The sequence below is a fragment of the Mustela nigripes genome, chromosome 11 (assembly GCF_022355385.1).
Source record: "Mustela nigripes isolate SB6536 chromosome 11, MUSNIG.SB6536, whole genome shotgun sequence".
Classification (NCBI taxonomy): domain Eukaryota; kingdom Metazoa; phylum Chordata; class Mammalia; order Carnivora; family Mustelidae; genus Mustela; species Mustela nigripes.
The window spans coordinates 12415208-12434693 of record NC_081567.1 but is presented as its reverse complement, the minus strand read 5'-3'; the positions used below and the strand labels follow the sequence as shown (position 1 = coordinate 12434693).

Genomic DNA, 19486 nt, shown 5'->3' with positions numbered 1-19486 from the left:
ATTAAGTTTATGGCTAAAATATGCCTAACATAGGAAATCTGAGCTACAGCAGATTCCTTTTCATCTGTCAGAGCTGGTTTATTAAAGAGGAAGAGGATAAAAATGGACTGCTGAAATGAGGTTTTTTAATACCACCATCTCCTCAGTCACAAGCCTGTAAGAGGCACACTCATCATTTGGGGCGTCTGACTCTTGCCTGTGAACTTTCCTACTGCTACAGCTACAGCAAAATGCAAATGGCATTAACAGAGTAAGACCCTCCACGTGATAATCAGTAGGTAAATATTTAAGGCTTTCCCTATGCCCGCACACATCCCCATAGTGAACTACAGCAGTGGGACGAAGTGCACACCTACAGAAATCGGCACTACAGGTTGGAAGTCTCTATATCGAATCAGAAATTGATGAAGGAGAAAACTGAAAAACAAGAAAGAGCATCAATAAAACCAAAATCCGGTTTTTTGGAAAGATCAATAGAAGCGATACCTCTCAACCAGACCAATCGGGAAGAAAATAAAAAGGAAGAAAACATTAATTACTGATACCAATTAATGAAAATCCATTCTAAATACTTAGAATGAAAAAAGTCACATCAGAGAAGAGTCTAGAAATACTAAGTAAATATGTAAAAGAGAGATTTAGGTAGCACCTAAAGGAAATATTATGAACATTTTACAGCAATAAGTTTGACAACTTAGATGAAATGCACAAACAGGTTGTAAAATACAAACTATCACAGCTCACTCAAGAATAATTAGAAAACCTGAATAGTCCTGTACCAAATAAATTGAGTCTGTAGTTGAAAAACTTTCCAAAGAAAATTGTAGGTCCAGATGGCTTCCTTGATAGGTCCTACCAAATGTTACACAAACTCTTTCTGAAAACTGGCATTCTATCATGCTAGAACTGCCTTGATATCAAAGACAAAGACACTGGAAGAAAACTCCAGAATAACCAAATTCAACAATATATAAAAAGGATAATACATCATAATGGTGCCTGGAATAAGAAGGCTGGCTTAGCAGCTTAAAATCAATTCATGATATTCATATTAATGAACTAAAAAAAAACTGTATTATCATTTCTATAGACTCATAAATAGCACTTGACAAAAACCTAGTATCCACTCCTTACAAAAATTTCTCAGCAAACAAAAAATAGAAAGAAGCTTTTTCGAACTGAGAAAGAGCATCTAGGAATAACTTACAGTTAACATCCTAAATAATAGTGGATAACCGAATGCTTTTCAACCTATGACCATTCAAACGATACAGATATCCACTCTCACTGTATCTGGTAGTACTAGAGACTGTACCTAGTGCAATAAGACAAGAAAAAGAGAGGACAGCTATCCAGACTGAAAAAGGAAGTAAAACTATCTTTATTCACAGATGACATCATTGACTATATACATGATACATATAAATCCACAAAACAGCCACTAGAACCAATAAGTCAGTTTATCAAGGCTACAGTATACATGGTAAATATGTAAAAATTGGGGCACTGCTTTTGGCTCAGGTCATGATCCTTGGGTCTTGGGATCAAGTCCCACATTGGGTTCTCTGCTCAGCAGGGAGCCTGCTTCCCCCTCTCTCTCTGCCTCTCTGCCTACTTGTGATCTTTGTCTTCAAATAAATACATAAAATCTTTATATATATAAAAATTTTTATACATAAAAATCAACTATATATTTATATGCACATGCACATTTAATATTCATATTAAATATGTATATTTAATATTCATATTTTAAATATACATATACAATAACATATTTTAATAGACATATATTAAATATGTACACTTAATAGATATATATTAAATATACCTATACATATGTACATATACATAATATACATATTTAATATATGTATATTTAATACATATTTAATATATGTATATTAAAAAGTAAAATTAATAAAACAATACCATTTACAATAAGCATCAAAAATATGTACAGATATATCTGACCCCCAAAATGTGAAAGATACATACACTGAAAACTACAAAACCTTTCTACAAAGAATTGAAGAAAACCTAAAGAAATATATTATGTTCATGAGTTGCCATACTCAATTTTGCTAAGATGTCAATTTTTTCCCAAATTCATCTATACATTCAATACAATCTAAATCCAAATCCTGGTGTGCTTTTTTAAAGAAATTGACTAAGTGATTCTAAAATTCATAGGGACATGAATAGCTAACACAACACTGAAAGGCAACAAAGAGAATGAAGTTGGAAGACAAATATTATGTCACTTCAAGACATTATAAAACATTAAGATAATAATTACGGGGTACCTGAATGGCTCAGTTGGTTGAGCGCCTAACTCTTGGTTATGGTTCAGGTCATGATCTCAAGGTCCTGGAATCACGCCCCATGTTAGGCTCCATACTCAGCACGGAGTCTGATTGTCTCTGTCCCTCTGTTCCTCCCCCCACACTTACTTGCTTTTTCTCACTCTCTCTCAAATAAATAAGAAAATAAAATATTTTTTTAAAAAGATAGTAATTAAGATACATGGTATTGACAAGGTAGACCAGGCTTAGGAAATTCTGTTTTTTTTTTTTTTTTTTTTTTTTTTTTTTTCTGAAAAGGGTCAGAGAGTAAAATCTTACGTGATGCGATTACATTTGGCTTCTGTCACGTTTTCTTTTCTTTTCCTTCATTTCTGCTTACCTCACAGGCTGAGGAGAAACAAGTCTCTGAGTTATATTTGTCACATGTTCCCTAGTTTCACAACCCCAAGATAGACAAATTGATCAATGGAACTAAAATTGTGACTCATCCAGAAAAAAACATAAGGAAAACCTTGCAGCTGTCATTACAAGTGACATTTTAGAAATGATGCCTAAAGAATAATCCATTAAAAAACTGATAAATTGAGGCGCCTGGGTGGCTCAGTCATTAAGTGTCTGCCTTCAGCTCAGCATCCTGGGTTAGAACCCCACATCGGGCTCCCTGCTTGGCGGGAAGCCGGCTTCTCCCTCTCCTGCTTCCCCTGCTTGTGTTCCCTCTCTCGCTGTCTCTCTGTCAAATAAATAAATAAAATCTTTCAAAAAGAATTGATAAAATTCACCAAAATTCAAAGCTCTGCTCTTATAAGATGTTATTAAAAGAACAAAAGGACAAGCCACAAACTGGGAGAAAATATTTCTGATAACTGATAAAGGTCATGTATCCAGAATAAAGAGTTCTCCACACTCAGTAATGTAAAAGACAAACAACCCAATTTTTCTAAATGGGCAAGGAATTTGTACAGACTGCTCACCAAAGAAGATACAAAGATGACAAATGAACGCATGAGAAGATGTTTAACATCATTAGTCATCAGGGAAAGGCAATTCAAAACCACAAGGAAAAACTGTTATACAACTATTAGGATGGCTAAAATGAGAAAGATTGACCACAGCAGATGTTAGAGAGGACACGGAAACACCGGAACTCTCACATGACTGTGGCAGCCGTGTACGACAGCACGACCGCGCTGATTACCGCTCGGCATTTTCCTAAAACACCTAACATACGCCTAACACATTATCCAGTCATACTCCGAGAGAAAGAATAGTCACACTCCTAAGAGTGTGACTAAGACAGAGTCATGCTCCTAAGAGAAAAGAATGCATATCGTGCTTGTACACAAATCTTCACAGTAACAAGAAAAAACTCCCCCAAACCAGAAACAATGCAAATGGCAATCAGCAGGTGAAGGTGTGAACAATTTGTGACGCAGCCGCAGAACAGAGTAATACACGCGAGAAACAGAAATAAACTATAGGGGCAGTCATGCGTCTGACTCTTGATCTCAGGGTCACAAATTCAAGCCCCATGCCGGGCTCCATGGAAGAAGAAGATAAGACAAAGAAGAAGAAGAAATGAACTATAAATATACACTATTAAGTGACTAAATCCCAAAACAATTTTGCTGAGTGAATGAAGCTCAACTGAGAAAAAGAAGTCCATAATGTGTAATTCCACTGATACAAAATTCTAAAGAATCATACTCAACAGTGCTGGGAAACATTTCAGGGATTACTTGGGAATAAGGAAGGAAGTGGGGTAGGAAGGTGAGACAGACAGAAATTACAAAGGGACAGGACGGAACTTGGGGGTGACGGAGATGTTCATTATTTTGATGGGGAAATGGTCTCATGGATTTATACATGCATCAAAACTGACCAAGTTGTACAGTTTGAATAGAAGCAGTTCATTATACATGTCAATTATATGTCAATAAAGCTGTTTAAGACTAAAGCAAAATACAACAGACTATAATTATACTACATCATCGTACATGAATACATTAATTTAATCATATGTATCTAGTGTGTATATATGCAGATGATAACCAAAAAACCTTGACCACATAAAATCACCTAAAAGTATCAAGTAAATAAATTATCAAGCAAAGAGAGGGCCAGGAACACAATGATGGGGGTAGGGTTGGGGTGGGGATGGGAATCCGCATTAAAAGAAGAACCATTAGGGCATCTGGGTGGCTCAGTTGGTTGGGCGTCTGCCTTCATCTCATGTTCACGCTCCCAGGGCCCTGGGACCAAGTCTCACATCGGACTCTCTGCTTAGCGGGGCATCTGCTTCTCCATCTCCCTCTACCCCAAGGCCCTGCTCACGCTCTCTCTCTCAAATGCATAAATCTCATTAGTGAATGATTTCACAGACCAGAAGTTAGTGATTTCATGAAGTTCAAGGGAGGAAGGTCAACAGTGCTGAAGCCTGGAAACTCCACGTGTGAAGGAACACGTCTGCTCATTTGCTCAAGGACTCTTGGCGTCCGGCTGCCCACGGAGCGGCCACCAAGTAAAATGCCTGGTGACTGGGTGGGTAGGAAATCAACAAAATCCCTAGATTTTACAACTCGGGAATTTACTGAGGACCTTAGTAGAGAATGTTTTAGCAGAGAAAAAAGGAAGGCGGTCTGCAGTTGGTCAGGAACTGAAAAGGAGCAAGGAGATGCTGTGCTACCAGGAAACTCAAGAGACACAGGACCAAAAGGGCGGCTTTCCCACTCAAAGTTTCCAAGGAGGATTCAAGTTCTTAGACCCACTATATACTGTTCTGTAACTTCAGACACGGTTCAGACTGTTTGGAGCAATTTTAGTCCTTTAGGAATTCCTTCATTAAAAACAGAAATAAAGTACTAAAAGTCCAGATGTATCTATAAATATTTTTAAAACATATGCAACAAGTAAAACCTCCCCTCTTTTCTCTACGGAGACATGTGATCTTAGCCCGGCTTCTGCTTTGAATTAGAAATGCTCCCCACTCCCCAGGATAGGATGATTTTTAAAAGTTTTTAAGACGAACTTCCTTGTAGGAGAGATTACAATAAATCATCCATATACCATAAAATTTAATTTGGAAGTTCCAGGTATTAGCAAATCAACATTGTAGGCACGTAGTCAACACAGGATTGAAAAGCCATTTTATTTCCACAGTTACATTCTTAGGACTAACAAAATGATTTTTGGAATGGATCTTAGAGGTAGGGAACCATAATGTTAATAACACCCCCCCTCACATGCATACACAAAGCAAAGGAACAACGCAACACTCGGCAAATCATGATTTTAAAACACACACACACACACGTATGCACACATACCAAATTTCTCCTTTCCTTAAAGTGAACGTTAACTGGAATCAACTGGGTTTTCATTTCTTCACATTTACCAATCCATTAACCGAAGTCTGATTTCCACTTACTAAAAGTGACTTTCAAAGCTATTAGGTCACCTTGCAATTCTGTCTATAAACTTTAGCAAGCACATTTTATTTCTAGTGAAAGTAGATTAAACAAAACATTCCTCAACATTGAGTCCAACGTATGAGTGGAAATAACTCTTTTCTTTAACCAAAAATGACTCATGAAAATATATTTTTACTTGAGCTGTCAGAGCCGGTTAAGTAGAGACAAAAGACCATTTTCCTTTGAATTTCTAATCCTGTTTTTTAAACTTTATTTTTCAAGACTTTTCACTTTAATAACGTTTCCAGAACACCATATTGCTTTCATTACTGCATTACGTCTCAGAGTAATGCAAACTAAGGGCTAGCCTCCACCCTGCCCGCACTCCAACTCCTCGTGGATTAGGGCTTGGAGAGAAAAGCACAAGTAGGTAAATCCCCAAGCATTTGCTACCAAGTAAATGCTCAAGAGAACTGAACTGCCTGCTTTGTGTCCGAAGCTCCTCCTCCCTTGATTATCATCTTTCAATGTGTTGGATTCCAAAATCTTTCTGCGGTCCTAATGATATGTAACACCTCTCTTCAACACCCTCTAACGTTACTCGAATATGTTAGATTTGCTTAAAGCCCTTCAAGTGTCCTTAGTAACTGGCATCCCCAATCCCGAGTTCCTACGTTGTAATCTGGAAGATCTCCTGCACTGGGTTTGTACTGTTTACCAACTTCTGCGGTGTAAAAAAAAACAAAAAACAAAAAAACAAAAAAAATCTACTCCCATCATAGTTGATTTCAAACTATAGAAATGATGTCACTAAATCCACAGTTGGGAAGAGATAAGAGCACATCGTTATGTAGTGTTTTTACCATACAAATAACATCAAGGTCATGGGTAACCGGTAAATGTAGCAAAGTAATGAGTTTGGGATATATATTGTAATAAAGTAAAATATATATATATAAAGCAAAAATAAGCTTATATAACTTAATGTTTTAGTACTTGACAACTACCTCATCAAATTCCTGAAAACTTAACAACGGGTTCTCATGAGTTGGTAACAATCACACCAAAGTATAATCCTTCCGTTACATATGCCAGCTTCCTGCCTCCTCACTGGGAAATGGTATTCGGGTTCCTCCCGTAGGCGGTCAAGGAGTGCACGAACTATGAGCTCCACGAGTTTATTACTATGTCTTCTGTGATGGCTGGTTGCGGATCTACAGAAGCACTGGTAATGCCCCCCCCCCACCCGGTGTTACGGTTCCATGTTTCCGACCAAATGAGCCAGCCAGCCGGGAACAAAAACAGAGAGAGAGTCCTGACGCTCACAGTTACTTTAAGAGTCACTTTCAGTCCCCTAATAAAGTTTCACGGTTCTGTTAGCTCCTGCCCACAAAGCGCAGTAAGAACATGGGGGCATACCAGAGTTATACGAAGGGGAAGGGAAGTCACATGGCAATGACAAAGTGAAAATCTTCCGATCCCGAAGTCGTGTCCGCATGAAACGGGGAGTCTGTCCCCCGCGCCCCTCCGCAGCTTCCTCCCCGCCTCTGCTCTCCCTTCCCGCCTGCCTCGGGGCCCGCTCGCTCCCCCACAAGTTGGCTTACGCTGATAGGGAGAGAGACTCAACCAGCGTGTCTCTGCCCTCCATCCACAAAAAAGGAAGAAAACGCTGCCTTAGGAACAACGTTTACTTCGTGAGGCTGAAATCCCAGTGAGACTCACCAGGATTCCACTACAGCAAATACCTGAACACTCACGGACTAGCTCACTAGCGTGCTTGGCCCAGAGTGGCGGCCACGGGGAACGCAGTGACAAGTGGGCCGTGAGCCCTGACCGCTAGCCCAAGCACAGAACATCAAAGAATGAGACCTCGGCAGATCCACTATCATCTCAGCATCCAATCTCCAGAATTGCAAGGACAGCAAATGACCGCTTGAGGCACACAGCGTCCAGAAGACGGAAAATAGATCCCAGACAGCCATGGCTCTGCAGTGCAGGTCAGCGGGGAGCCTGCCCGGGCAGCAGTAAAGCAGGAAGGGGCAGAGCACTGCCACACCCGGGAGGTGAAGCAGTCCTACTGGGGTAGTGCAGCCTGAGTGCTTGCACTCCTGGTAACATCCTGGGTGTGTGTGTGTGTGCTGTGTAGTACGTGTTCTGTGTGCGTGTGTGTGCGTGTAAGAGAAACAGCACAGAGCTGTTCAGTCTGTATCATAATCAATGACTAGTCCGCAGGTAGAATTTCTGATAATCTTTCAGAGGCTTTCCTTATGAAACATTAAAAATTAAAAATGTTTCATGTTACAACATTAAAAATGTTCCTTATGGAAGCTTAAAAAAAAAGACATCTGCACATGCCTCGGTTGCTACTCAGACTCACTTTAGGGCAACAAGTACCTTCTGGCTCCTACGACTTACACAGTGTGGGTTCTCACGCTTGTAAGTCTGTGCTCCGGGAGAGGGCAGAGCGGAGGTGAGACGAGGTCTCCGGTCACTCGCAGGAGGACGGCAGGAGCACACGCACACGAGCTGCGTTCGTCCGGCACTGCGGTCACACACGCGACAAGACAGGCGGCTCAACACATTGAGCTGGGCTCTGACAACTACGGCGGCACAGAGCACAGCAGAGTCGCCCTGGGTCTGTTTTCTGAACTCCCAGAACTGGAAGTGTCCCTTAAAAACATCCCATCCGATCACAGGTGAAGGTTAATACTCCCTCACAGCGTCCGTGCAGTCACCCCCAGGGACCGACAAATACTCCCACGACCCGGGCTCCTTTCTGACGCTCAGACCGTTAGGAAGCTCCTCCTTCCATAAAGCATCTACCTGTCTGCTTCTACTCACCGCTCTTCCTTTCGTCCACTGGGACCTCTAGAGAAGTCCAATCCCTCTCCTACATGACAGCCCTTTAAATAACTGAAGACAGTTGCTGCATATCCCTCCGGGCTGAACAGCTCTGGTTCTTTCGACCATTTCTAATAAGACATGGTTCCAGGCCCTTCAACCACGGGGATACCATGTTGCACGCGCTCTCTAACCTGGATTCTCCCCCAGTTTTGTGCCAACAGGCCGCTACCAGACTCTGCTTTCACCATCTGTATCTGTACTGTTGAGATGCACTCTTAGCTCTAGACACTGGATTTCAACTCTCTTCAAATGCCATCTGCTGGAGTGGAACTACTGTTCCAACCTAAGACCCTTGGAATCCCACTCCTATCACCGGGAGGGAGTGAGCTCTCTCTGCGACGGACTGTCGAGACCACACTGACCTCCACCACATCACAGATAAAAATGTTGACAAAATGGAATCAAGTGCACAGCCTCGTGGCATGCAACCACGGACCATTTTTCATGTTTGTGTCATTATTCAACCTGTTATAATCTTGCCTAAATGTCCTATGATTAACTTCAGACTTCATACTCTCTGTAACTCTGTGAGAGACTCTGTGACAGATTGTGCAGACATCCAGGTACACAGTATCTTAAGACATTCTCCTAAAGCAGGGGTCAGCAAACTATGGCCCACAGGCCCAATCAGTCCACTGTCTCTGTTTTATTGGAATACGGCCACGTCCATGCATTCATACCTTGTCTCTAGTTGCCTTCACGCCACAGTGGCAGAACTGAGTAGATGCAATAGAGAAAGGTCTAAAATATTTACTTTTCAGCTCTTCGCAGAAAAAAGTTTGCCAATTCCTGCTCTGAAGGAAACAACACAGTCTGACATAACATTTTAAGTGAACCCACATCACCAGTGATGACGACTTCTTTTACTAAGCCCTCGAAAAGCATTCATTAGTAATACCTTCCAGAATCTTCTCTGGGTTGATTTCAAGCTTACTGTTCTATGGGTTCTAAAATCTACTTTCTTCCCCCTTGCGAAAATCAGAACTGCTCAGGTCCATTCGTTATTTGTAAAGTGAGAAGACTAAGTATATACTGTCTTTGGTAATAGAATTCCATGTCAAATACCATCATATTTGTATCCGTACTTCACGCTCTCATAGAATTCAGAGTATACCCAATATTGAGAGCCTTTTGCTATAAGGCACGCTGGAGCGTCATTAGCAGGACAGCAGAAAAATTGGGAAAAAAGCTCAAAGGAAACAGAATCAGGGCTCGAAAGGCCAACCCTCCGGAGGGACATGCCCCCCACGGACGTTAAAATGCAAAACCTGAACCTCTAAGGCGCGAAACTCCAGAGGACACGCATTCACTCTCTCGAGGAGTACTACAGGCGGCACAAGCACAGGCAACAGAAATCCCTGATCTCTGTCCATATCTGTTGCCAACAGGAAAGCAATCCTCTGATGTCCGAGAAAAGGGGAGATGTTCTGGCTGCAGGGAGCTCTGAGCAGAAGCTGAAGGTGAGACACGGGTCCACTCCCTTGGGAGAGAGACTGGCAAAGGGAAGGTGTCAGCGTCCCAAGGCATTCCGGGAAGAAATCCAACTTTCTGATGACCAGATACAAAAGGGGATGATGAAGAGGAAAGCTAAAAGAGGCCTTCAAGTAGACAGGATGCTGCACTCAAAACACGAGACGAGTCCTAGAGACCACCAAATAAGTGAATTTCTAATACTTGCCAAGATTAGCTCTCACCTGGGGATTGGTTAGGCCAGAATTTCTAGGCCAGAGCACACGCCAAGAACTCATTCCCTCCGATGCAGGGCTGGTCATGGCCTCTGGGCCGCCTACAAACAGAGAGGAGTCTTGCCCACTGACCTCGATGCACTGTACAAATAGCAACATTTTCTGCTTCTGCCATGATAAAACAAGAGTTGGAAAGCACTGGATTAAGCTAAGCCTTTGACTGACAGGACTTCAGTATTAGCAGCGGGAAGGACGGCCCAGGGGTGGGGGTAGGTCGTGGAGCTGCGGGAGGGGGCATGACGGCCTGAAGAGGGATCTGGGAGTCAATGGAGTATGTAGAGTAAGCTAGAAATAAACCACAAGACACTGATTTGGGCAAGGTTCTCAAAGATGACAGAGAGGCTCTCCAAGCAAAAGCAATGGTCCAAAATGCACAGAGGTAAGGTGAAACCGAGCAGTAATTTATATACAGCCTGTGTCAACCAAAGGCCCAAAGGCATTAATGAGGAATATTACAAACCCCAAGGCAATTACGTGACATCCAGTCACCTCTGGATAAAAAGCAAAACTTCCAAAGAAAAAGATGCTTTATGTATAATGAACAGAGAAGGAGAAAACTGCAAATTATCAAAGAGTTTTTAACCAGATGGGCAGAACTGTCCTCACGGTTTTTGTCACCACCGACAGTGACCTCTTTCCAGGAACGCAGGAAACTGCAAGCGTCAGCCAGACCATCACCCGTCTGCGTATTTTGTAGGGACCCATAATCTATTCAGTTGACAAACAATTCTGCCAAGTAGCTCTTCTACATGTTGATCATGTCAACAAAATTAATTTGACATTTACAGCTATTTTGAGAATAAAATGCAGTTGCTTAAATTATTCTGTGGAAGCAACAGGAGACGGAATTATTCAGTTGACAAAATCTAATTAGGTGTAAATCATTTCAGGTCACATGAATTATAAAACCTTTCACAGAGAAGTATTTTAATTCAAAGTGGCTCAAAGTGCTATAGAATATTAATGGGCCTACCGCCTCTTGCAAAACCCTCCCACTTCGTCTCCAGTGATGCCCCCGGCTCCCCAGAGGCTGGGCTCCTCGCGGGCTCCCATTCTGCCCTCTCAGGCCTACAGCTGCAGAAGAGAGAAGGAAGGACAGGACGACGCGGCTGCGCTAGGAAATGCACATAACTTCATTCCTTTGCAGGTGGAGATACCGTTCACACATCATACTGCTTCACTGATTTTTGACAAGCTGTATTATCTTCCGTTTGACAGATGCAGAAACTGAGGCTCGGAGAGTCACCTCCCAGTAACGCACAACCCCTCTGTGGCCACATGCTGGAATCGAAATGCAAAGCCAACGTCCCCGGGACCGCCCGCATTCAAGGCCTGCCTGTCCTTGTGGAGAGTCTACGAAACAAGGGTCACGTAGTTAATTCTGGATCTCAGAGTCCAGTATTTAGCAGAGAGGAACCCAAGCAAAGAGCAGGAACCTCCTTGCCATCAAGGATTACGCATGGAATCAAAAGAGGAAGAATCCTGGCCATCCCAAAGGATGTGAAAGTAAAGGGATGACCCGGAAGAGGTTATTAAACAGGAACACGGGAAGAACAAAAACCCCACAACACCCGAGGTTCCTACAGAACAGACGCACGCTCTTGGACTGCTTACGTCAGATTCACTAGAGGACGGGGACTTTCCATGACAGGTGTGATTAGGGAACAGTTATGTATCAACTTACCCTTCTTTGAAATGGAGACAATGTCGTTGTCTTTCCCTCTTTCAGGGAGGTAAAAGAGAAAAAGAGAAGGCACACGAAAATCCAAACCACGCTTCCTAAAGCAAACGGCGGCGACACAGAGCACTCGTTACAGAACAGCGTCCCACGGGAGGTCAGCCCGCGATGGGAATAAAAATGCTACATGAGGGCCGCCTGGGTGGCTCAGTGGGTTCAGCCTCTGCCTTCAGCTCAGGTCATGGTCCCAGGGTCCTGGGATCGGGTCCCGCATCGGGCTCTCTGCTCAGCGGGGAGCCTGCTTCCCTCTCTCTCTCTCTCTGCCTGCCTCTCTGCCTATCTGTGATCTCTGTCTGTCAAATAAATAAATAAAATCTTTTTTTAAAAAAGCCGTATGATTTGAATCCTTGCACAAAAATGGGCAGTGCTTATGAAAGACAGAAATCTTTCTAATGTTCTTTAAAAATTATGGGGGAATATTCACATAAATAATACAATCATTCCCAATTTGACATTACTGCCCTTGCTCCCTGATGTCAGCTGGGCCTCTGCGCGGTGTAACGGGGAAGGTCTGAACCCATCCTGGCTACCAGGGAAAGGAGAGGGGAAATCGCCTCCGTCATGAAGTGGCGGTTCTTAACAGTTGTGCATGGTCCAAATGTCAAGTTCACACAGATACACGGGTACCGCCTACCCCCTGAAACAGTGCTCAGGGCACAAACCGTACTGGAAGGAGAGGGTAACTCGGGCCTCACACTAGGCCTGCTAAGCATTCTTGAGTCTGATTTTTGTTCTAGAAAAGCAATACCGCCACAGTCATCTATAACACGAAAGGAGGGGCTGGCAGAGATCAGGGAGAAAAAAGGTAAGACAGAAGGGAGAGAAGACAAGTGAGATTAAACAGGGGGAGAAGAAAGCAGGCAGGAGACCCATTTGTAACCGTAAAATCGTGTCCTCGCTCTTGTCAGTGCTCTCTCCCAATTCTAGGAGAGTTAAAGGCCGCCAAGTAATAGGGCCTGCAGTTTTTTCCCTTGGGGGGCAGCCAAGGCCAGTAACCCTGCTATTAGAGACCTGCCAAGCTTCGTCAATGCAATCTGCTGAATGCCTTGAGTGACAAGCGATCAATATTCTCCACTCTCATGGGTCATCACAGGTGACACAGGCCTAAGTAATAAAACAGCCCTGGCTGCCTCCTCTAACTTAAATGCTTCCCCAGCCACAATATTTCTTTTTTGTCTAAACGCCTCTAGCTAAATTTCTCGTAGATCGAACCATCTGATGGGGATAGAGATTCTGAGGAATTGCAGTGTGTCTGAATTGATGCCAGCCAGGGAAAGCTCAGCAGACTGGAGAAATAGGTTCAAATAAATCGAAAATGACTAGCTACAGAGTTGTAATCTGCCGGCATCAGACCCTGCAGCAACAAGCCAATATGAAGAAAAGCCTGCTGACAGCCGACCACCGCGGAGTCACCTGCTGAAATGAGAATCCATCGTCCCCCCGCGTCCATGCTGGCGAGGGCTACGCTCCCGGTGACACCCCTGGTGGCGACACATGGGAGGGAGAAAGCGCAGGAGCTTCTCCCACTGCAGGGGCACTCAGCGCTGTGTGCAATCAGTACCTATGTTTGGTCCCCAGGAACGAGGAAGGGCCCACAGACGTTATGTCTGCGCAAAGACGTGGGTCTTCCGAGACCACAGCCCAGGAGGTCCGTGGAGGTCTAAGCGCACAGGAGGCCGGCTCCCCCTCCCCGACCCCAGAGCCACGCAGCCACAGACAAACCGGAGAGCCGGGCAGCGACGCTCTCTCTTTGATGAAGGCGCTGGGAGAGCTGCTCATCGGGGCTCCCAAACGGATTCGGATTCCTCAGGCCATGGTTTCTGAGCAGGCGATCGAAAGCTCAGGTCGACTGACCATTTAACCAAAACCTGAATTTATTATAGACTATTATGCCCAAAAGAGACCAAAAAAGGTCTTACGACTCCTGTATTTTAAACAATCTGCGTCTTTAAAAAAAATTTTTTTTAAATCCAATTTCTCAAGTGTGAAGGCTTTTTGCTATACCCAGTGACTTCCTGTCCCATTTAAATACTTTCTGTTCAAACTTAAACAAACACTTAGCTCCTCCGCACTCCGCCGGGACCCCAGAGGGCCGGCGGGCTGGCCGCAGAGAGCCTCCACGTCCTCGGGCTCTCCCGCTCTCCTCAGGGACACAAATATCTGACGACACCAAATCTTACTAAAATGATTGCCAAAACCCAATACTTTCAGGATTACAGCGACAGACTGGGTATTGACCTCACATGGGGTAGAGGAGCAGAAAGCGGAGAGAGTTATGATGTACACTCAGTCAGACCGGCTCTCGTTTAATTTTTTAAAAGATTTTATGTATTTATGTATTTATTTATATGAGATAGAGCGAGAGTGAGAGAGAGAGAGAGAGCACAAGCGGGGGGAGCAGCAGGCAGAGGGAGAAGGAGGCTCCCCACTGAGCAGGGAGCCCGATCGATTGGTCCCAGAACTCTGGGATCATGACCTGAGCTGAAGGCAGGTGCTTAACTGACTGAGCCAACCAGGTTTAATTTCTAAATGTATTTGAATTATTCTCTATTCCGTAATTTTTACTCCCTATAAGTACAAAAATTATCTATATTCCAAATGCTTTCCCTTATAACTGGACAGTCCCCAATGATGCTTGAAAAGCTAGCACTGAACCAATATGTTTCATGTTTTAAACCCTGACATTCATATGTTTCTCATTCATATGTTTCATTCATTCATTTGGGGGAAAACGGGCAAATGAGTAATAAGGCTTCTGAGGTAAAATAAAAATTAAAAGTAAAAAAAATAACTGTGGCCTTTGATATCAGTTGACAGAAGGCTCTCTCAAAGAAAAAAAAGAAGTTGTGATTTTGATTCAAGGCTATCGTCTCTCGTTGACAGGAATAATGGATTTATTACATAGGAAGGAGGTAACATATAATAGCCAGTGTCACTTGACAGATCTCACAAAATCATCTGAAATGAAGAAGCTTACTTAATACAGGACAGGATGACTAGGATGGACATTTACTGGTAACATTAGCGCGTGAACAATTACGATTCATTACAAACGAAGACTCAGACCGAATCCTCGGTTACACAGTTGGAGATTAATGGTGGAGTCATGGTCCTACAGACCGAGTGACAGATGAACGGACGTCCGCATGCATCCGGAAGAGGGTCTTGAACTTTGTTCAGCGCCTGATGGGACTCGGGAAACGTCATGTGCCGTGATTCCCAAATAAGGGTTCGCTGGTTCACACACACCACAAAAGGCAGAGGCCTAGCTCTGGCCAAACAGAGTCAGAGAGGGGTTTGCTGTGTGTGGGGCTCCCTGAACCCCCCATACGGAGGCTCACTTCTACCGTCTCCAACCTCCACAGAGCTCAGGATTCTTGCCAATCTGCGCCTAATCACTCGGAGGCTTGGGGTCCGTCGGCCACATACTTCACAGGCCAAGGGACGTTGCCCAGCTCCCGGATGCTTTGGAAAATACAAGGAAGCATTAGGATGCATATGACAGTGACAGGTCTGAGTGGGGAAGAGCGAGCTCTGGTCCGGGATGACTACATCAATCCTTCTGGATTACCACGACCCCTCCAAAGGCCTCGGGCGGAGAGAGCTCGTCTCTCCTGAGAGCACAGGTGCCCAGGGCAAAGCAAGCGGTCACTTGGGTTTCATTCTGACACGCCTGAGCAGTTCTCTGCGGGTCGTTAAGAACTCTGCTTTTCTAAGACAGCAAATCAGCCCAAGAAACGATGGGAAGATCAGTGGTGGTATTAATCACCAGTCGCTGTGACTGCCTTTCTTTTGTTAAGCCACATTCGTTATTAAGCAAATACCATCAATTCTGAGGAGAGAGAACAGCAGCCTACAGCTGTAACAGGTCAGAAGAAACAGAGTGGTTGTGCGACATCGCTGAAAACAAAATCACTTATGATTATAAACAGTAATACTCACTGTTTGGAGAAAACAGACCTACTTATGTTTTGGTTTTTTTTTTTTTTTCCCAATTTATTTATTTTCAGAAAAACAGTATTCCTTATTTTTTCACCACACCCAGTGCTCCATGCAATCCGTGCCCTCTATAATACCCACCACCTGGTACCCCAACCTCCCACTACCCCGCCACTTCAAACCCCTCAGATTGTTTTTCAGAGTCCATAGTCTCTCGTGATTCACCTCCCCTTCCAATTTACCCCAACTCCCTTCTCCTCTTCATCTCCCCTTGTCCTCCATGCTATTTGTTATGCTCCACACATAAGTGAAACCATATGATAGTTGACTTTCTCTGCTTGACTTATTTCACTCAGCATAATCTCTTCCAGTCCTGTCCATGTTGCTACAAAAGTTGGGTATTCGTCCTTTCTGATGGAGGCATCATACTCCATAGTGTATATGGACCACATCTTCCTCATCCATTCGTCCGTTGAAGGGCATCTTCGTTCTTTCCATAGTTTGGCGACTGTGGCCATTGCTGCTATAAACATTGGGATACAGATGACCCTTCTTTTCACAACATCTGTATCCTTGGGGCAAATACCCAGGAGTGCAATGGCAGGGTCATAGGGAAGCTTTATTTTTAATTTCTTGAGGAATCTCCACACTGTTCTCCAAAGTGGCTGCACCAGCTTGCATTCCCACCAACAGTGGAAGAGGGTTCCCCTTTCTCCACATCCTCTCCAACACATGGTGTTTCCTGTTTTGTTAACTTTGGCCATTCTAACTGGTGTAAGGTGGTATCTCAATGTGGTTTTAATTTGAATCTCTCTGAGGGCTAATGATGATGAACATTTTTTCATGAGTCTGAGAGCCATTTGTATGTCTTCATTGGAGAAGTGTCTGTTCATATCTTCTGCCCTTTTGATATGTTTGCCTGTTTCGTGTGTGTTGAGTTTGATGAGTTCATTACAGATCCTGGATATCAACCTTTGTCTGTACTGTCATTTGCAAATATCTTCTCCCATTCCGTGGGTTGCCTCTTTGTTTTTTTGACTGTTTCCTTTGCTGTGCAGAAGCTTTTGATTTTGATGAAGTCCCAAAAGTTTATTTTCGCTTTTGTTTCCTTTGCCTTTGGAGACATATCTTGAAAGAAGTTGCTGTGGCTGATATCGAAGAGATTACTGCCTATGTTCTTCTCTAGGATTCTGATGGATTCCTGTCTCACACTGAGGTCTTTTATCCATTTTGAGTTTATCTTTGTGTACGGTGTAAGAGGATGGTCGAGTTTCATTCTTCTACATATAGCTGTCCAGTTTTCCCAGCACCATTTATTGAAGAGACTTTTTTTCCACTGTATATTTTTTCCTATTTTGTCGAAGATTAATTGACCATAGAGTTGAGGGTCCATATCTGGGCTCTCTACTCTGTTCCACTGGTCTATGTGTCTGTTTTTATGCCAGTACCATGCTGTCTTGGTGATCACAGCTTTGTAATAAAGCTTGAAATCAGGTAACGTGATGCCCCCAGCTTTATTTTTGTTTTTCAACATTTCCTTAGCGATTCGGGGTCTCTTCTGATTCCATACAAATTTTAGGATTATTTGCTCCAGCTCTTTGAAGAATACTAGTGGAATTTTGATCGGAATGGCATTAAAAGTATAGATTTCTCTAGGCAGTATAGACATTTTAACAATGTTTATTCTTCCGATCCAAGAGCATAGAATGGTCTTCCATCTTTTTGTGTCTTCTTCAATTTCTTTCATGAGTGTTCTGTAGTTCCTCGAGTACAGATCCTTTACCTCTTTGGTTAGGTTTATTCCCAGGTATCTTATGGCTCTTGGTGCTATAGTAAATGGAACCGATTCTCTAATTTCCCTTTCTGTATTTTCATTGTTAGTGTATAAGAAAGCCACTGATTTCTGCACATTGACTTTGTATCCTGCCACGTTGTTGAATTGCTGTATGAGTTCTAGTAGTTTGGGGGTAGAGTCTTTTGGGTTTTCCATATAAAGAATCATGTTATCTGCGAAGAGAGAAAGTTTGACTTCTTCATTACCAATTTGGATACCTTTTATTTTTCTTTGTTGTCTGATTGCTGTTGCTAGGACTTCTAATACTATGTTGAACAAGAGTGGTGAAAGTGGGCATCCTTGTCTTGTTCCTGATCTCAATGGGAAGGCTGCAAGCAAGCTGTTTTTTTGAAAGATTCGATAAGATCGATAAACTATTGGCCACACTAATCCAAAAGAAAAGAGAGAAAGCCCAAATTCATAAAATTATGAATGAAAAGGGAGAGATCACAACGAACACCAAGGAAGTAGAAACAATCATCAGAAGTTATTATCAACAGTTATATGCCAATAAGCTTAGCAACCTAGATGAAATGGATGCATTCCTGGAAAACTATAAGCTTCCAAAATTGAACCAGGAAGAAACTGACAACCCGAATAGACCGTTATCTAATAACGAGATTGAAGCAGTGATCAAAAACCTCCCAAAAAACAAGAGCCCAGGACCTGACGGATTCCCTGGGGAATTCTACCAAACCTTCAAAGAAGAAATAACACCTGAAGCTGTTTCAACAAATTGAAGCAGAAGGAAAACTTCCAGACTCTTTCTATGAAGCCAGCATTACCCTGATCCCCAAACCAGGCAAAGACCCCATCAAAAAGGAGAATTTCAGACCAATATCACTGATGAATATGGATGCTAAGATTCTCAACAAGATCCTGGCCAACAGGATCCAACAGCACATTAAAAAGATTATCCACCATGACCAGGTGGGATTCATCCCTGGGCTACAAGGATGGGTCAACATCCGCAAATCAATCAATGGGATAGAACAGATTAATAAGAGAAGTGAGAAGAACCACATGGTCCTCTCAATTGATGCAGAAAAAGCATTTGACAAAATCCAGCATCTGTTCCTGATTAAAACGCTTCAAAGTATAGGGATAGAGGGAACATTCCTGAACTTCACCAAATCTATCTATGAAAGACCACAGACCTACTTATGTTTTGCCTTTCCTTCTAGTTTTTTATTTAATCTAGGTTTTTTTTTTATTTTTATTTATTTCCTCCCAGTTTTATATTTATTTTTGTTCATTTGGTCTCTTTTTAAATACATAATTCAAATAATAGCATGTGTGTGTGTGTATTTTTAATAAAATTAACATAAATATTGCTCTAGTAGTAAATATTCTTGGAAAATACCACTTAACCTCTTCATAGCACTACAAAATATAAAAATAACATAAATGAACAATGCTTTGGCTGATGTGGTATACTTAGAGTGTGTCAAGCTTTTCTTCACAGCCAATTACTATCTCAAGATAACATCCTAGACAAAGAATTTATGCGTCAAAAGGCAGTAACATTTTGAAGAATCATGAGACATTATAAGAAGGCTTGTATGGGGCGCCTGGGTGGCTCAGTGGGTTAAAGCGTCTGACTTCGGCTCAGG

The 19486-nt window shown here is 42.8% G+C and overlaps 1 protein-coding gene across 4 annotated transcripts in view; it reads right to left on the bottom strand.

Annotated features, from left to right (window-relative positions):
• The window catches only part of AUTS2 (activator of transcription and developmental regulator AUTS2), a 1069563-nt gene that overhangs the window by 613884 nt on the left and 436193 nt on the right, over positions 1-19486 (bottom strand). The window lies entirely within an intron of this gene.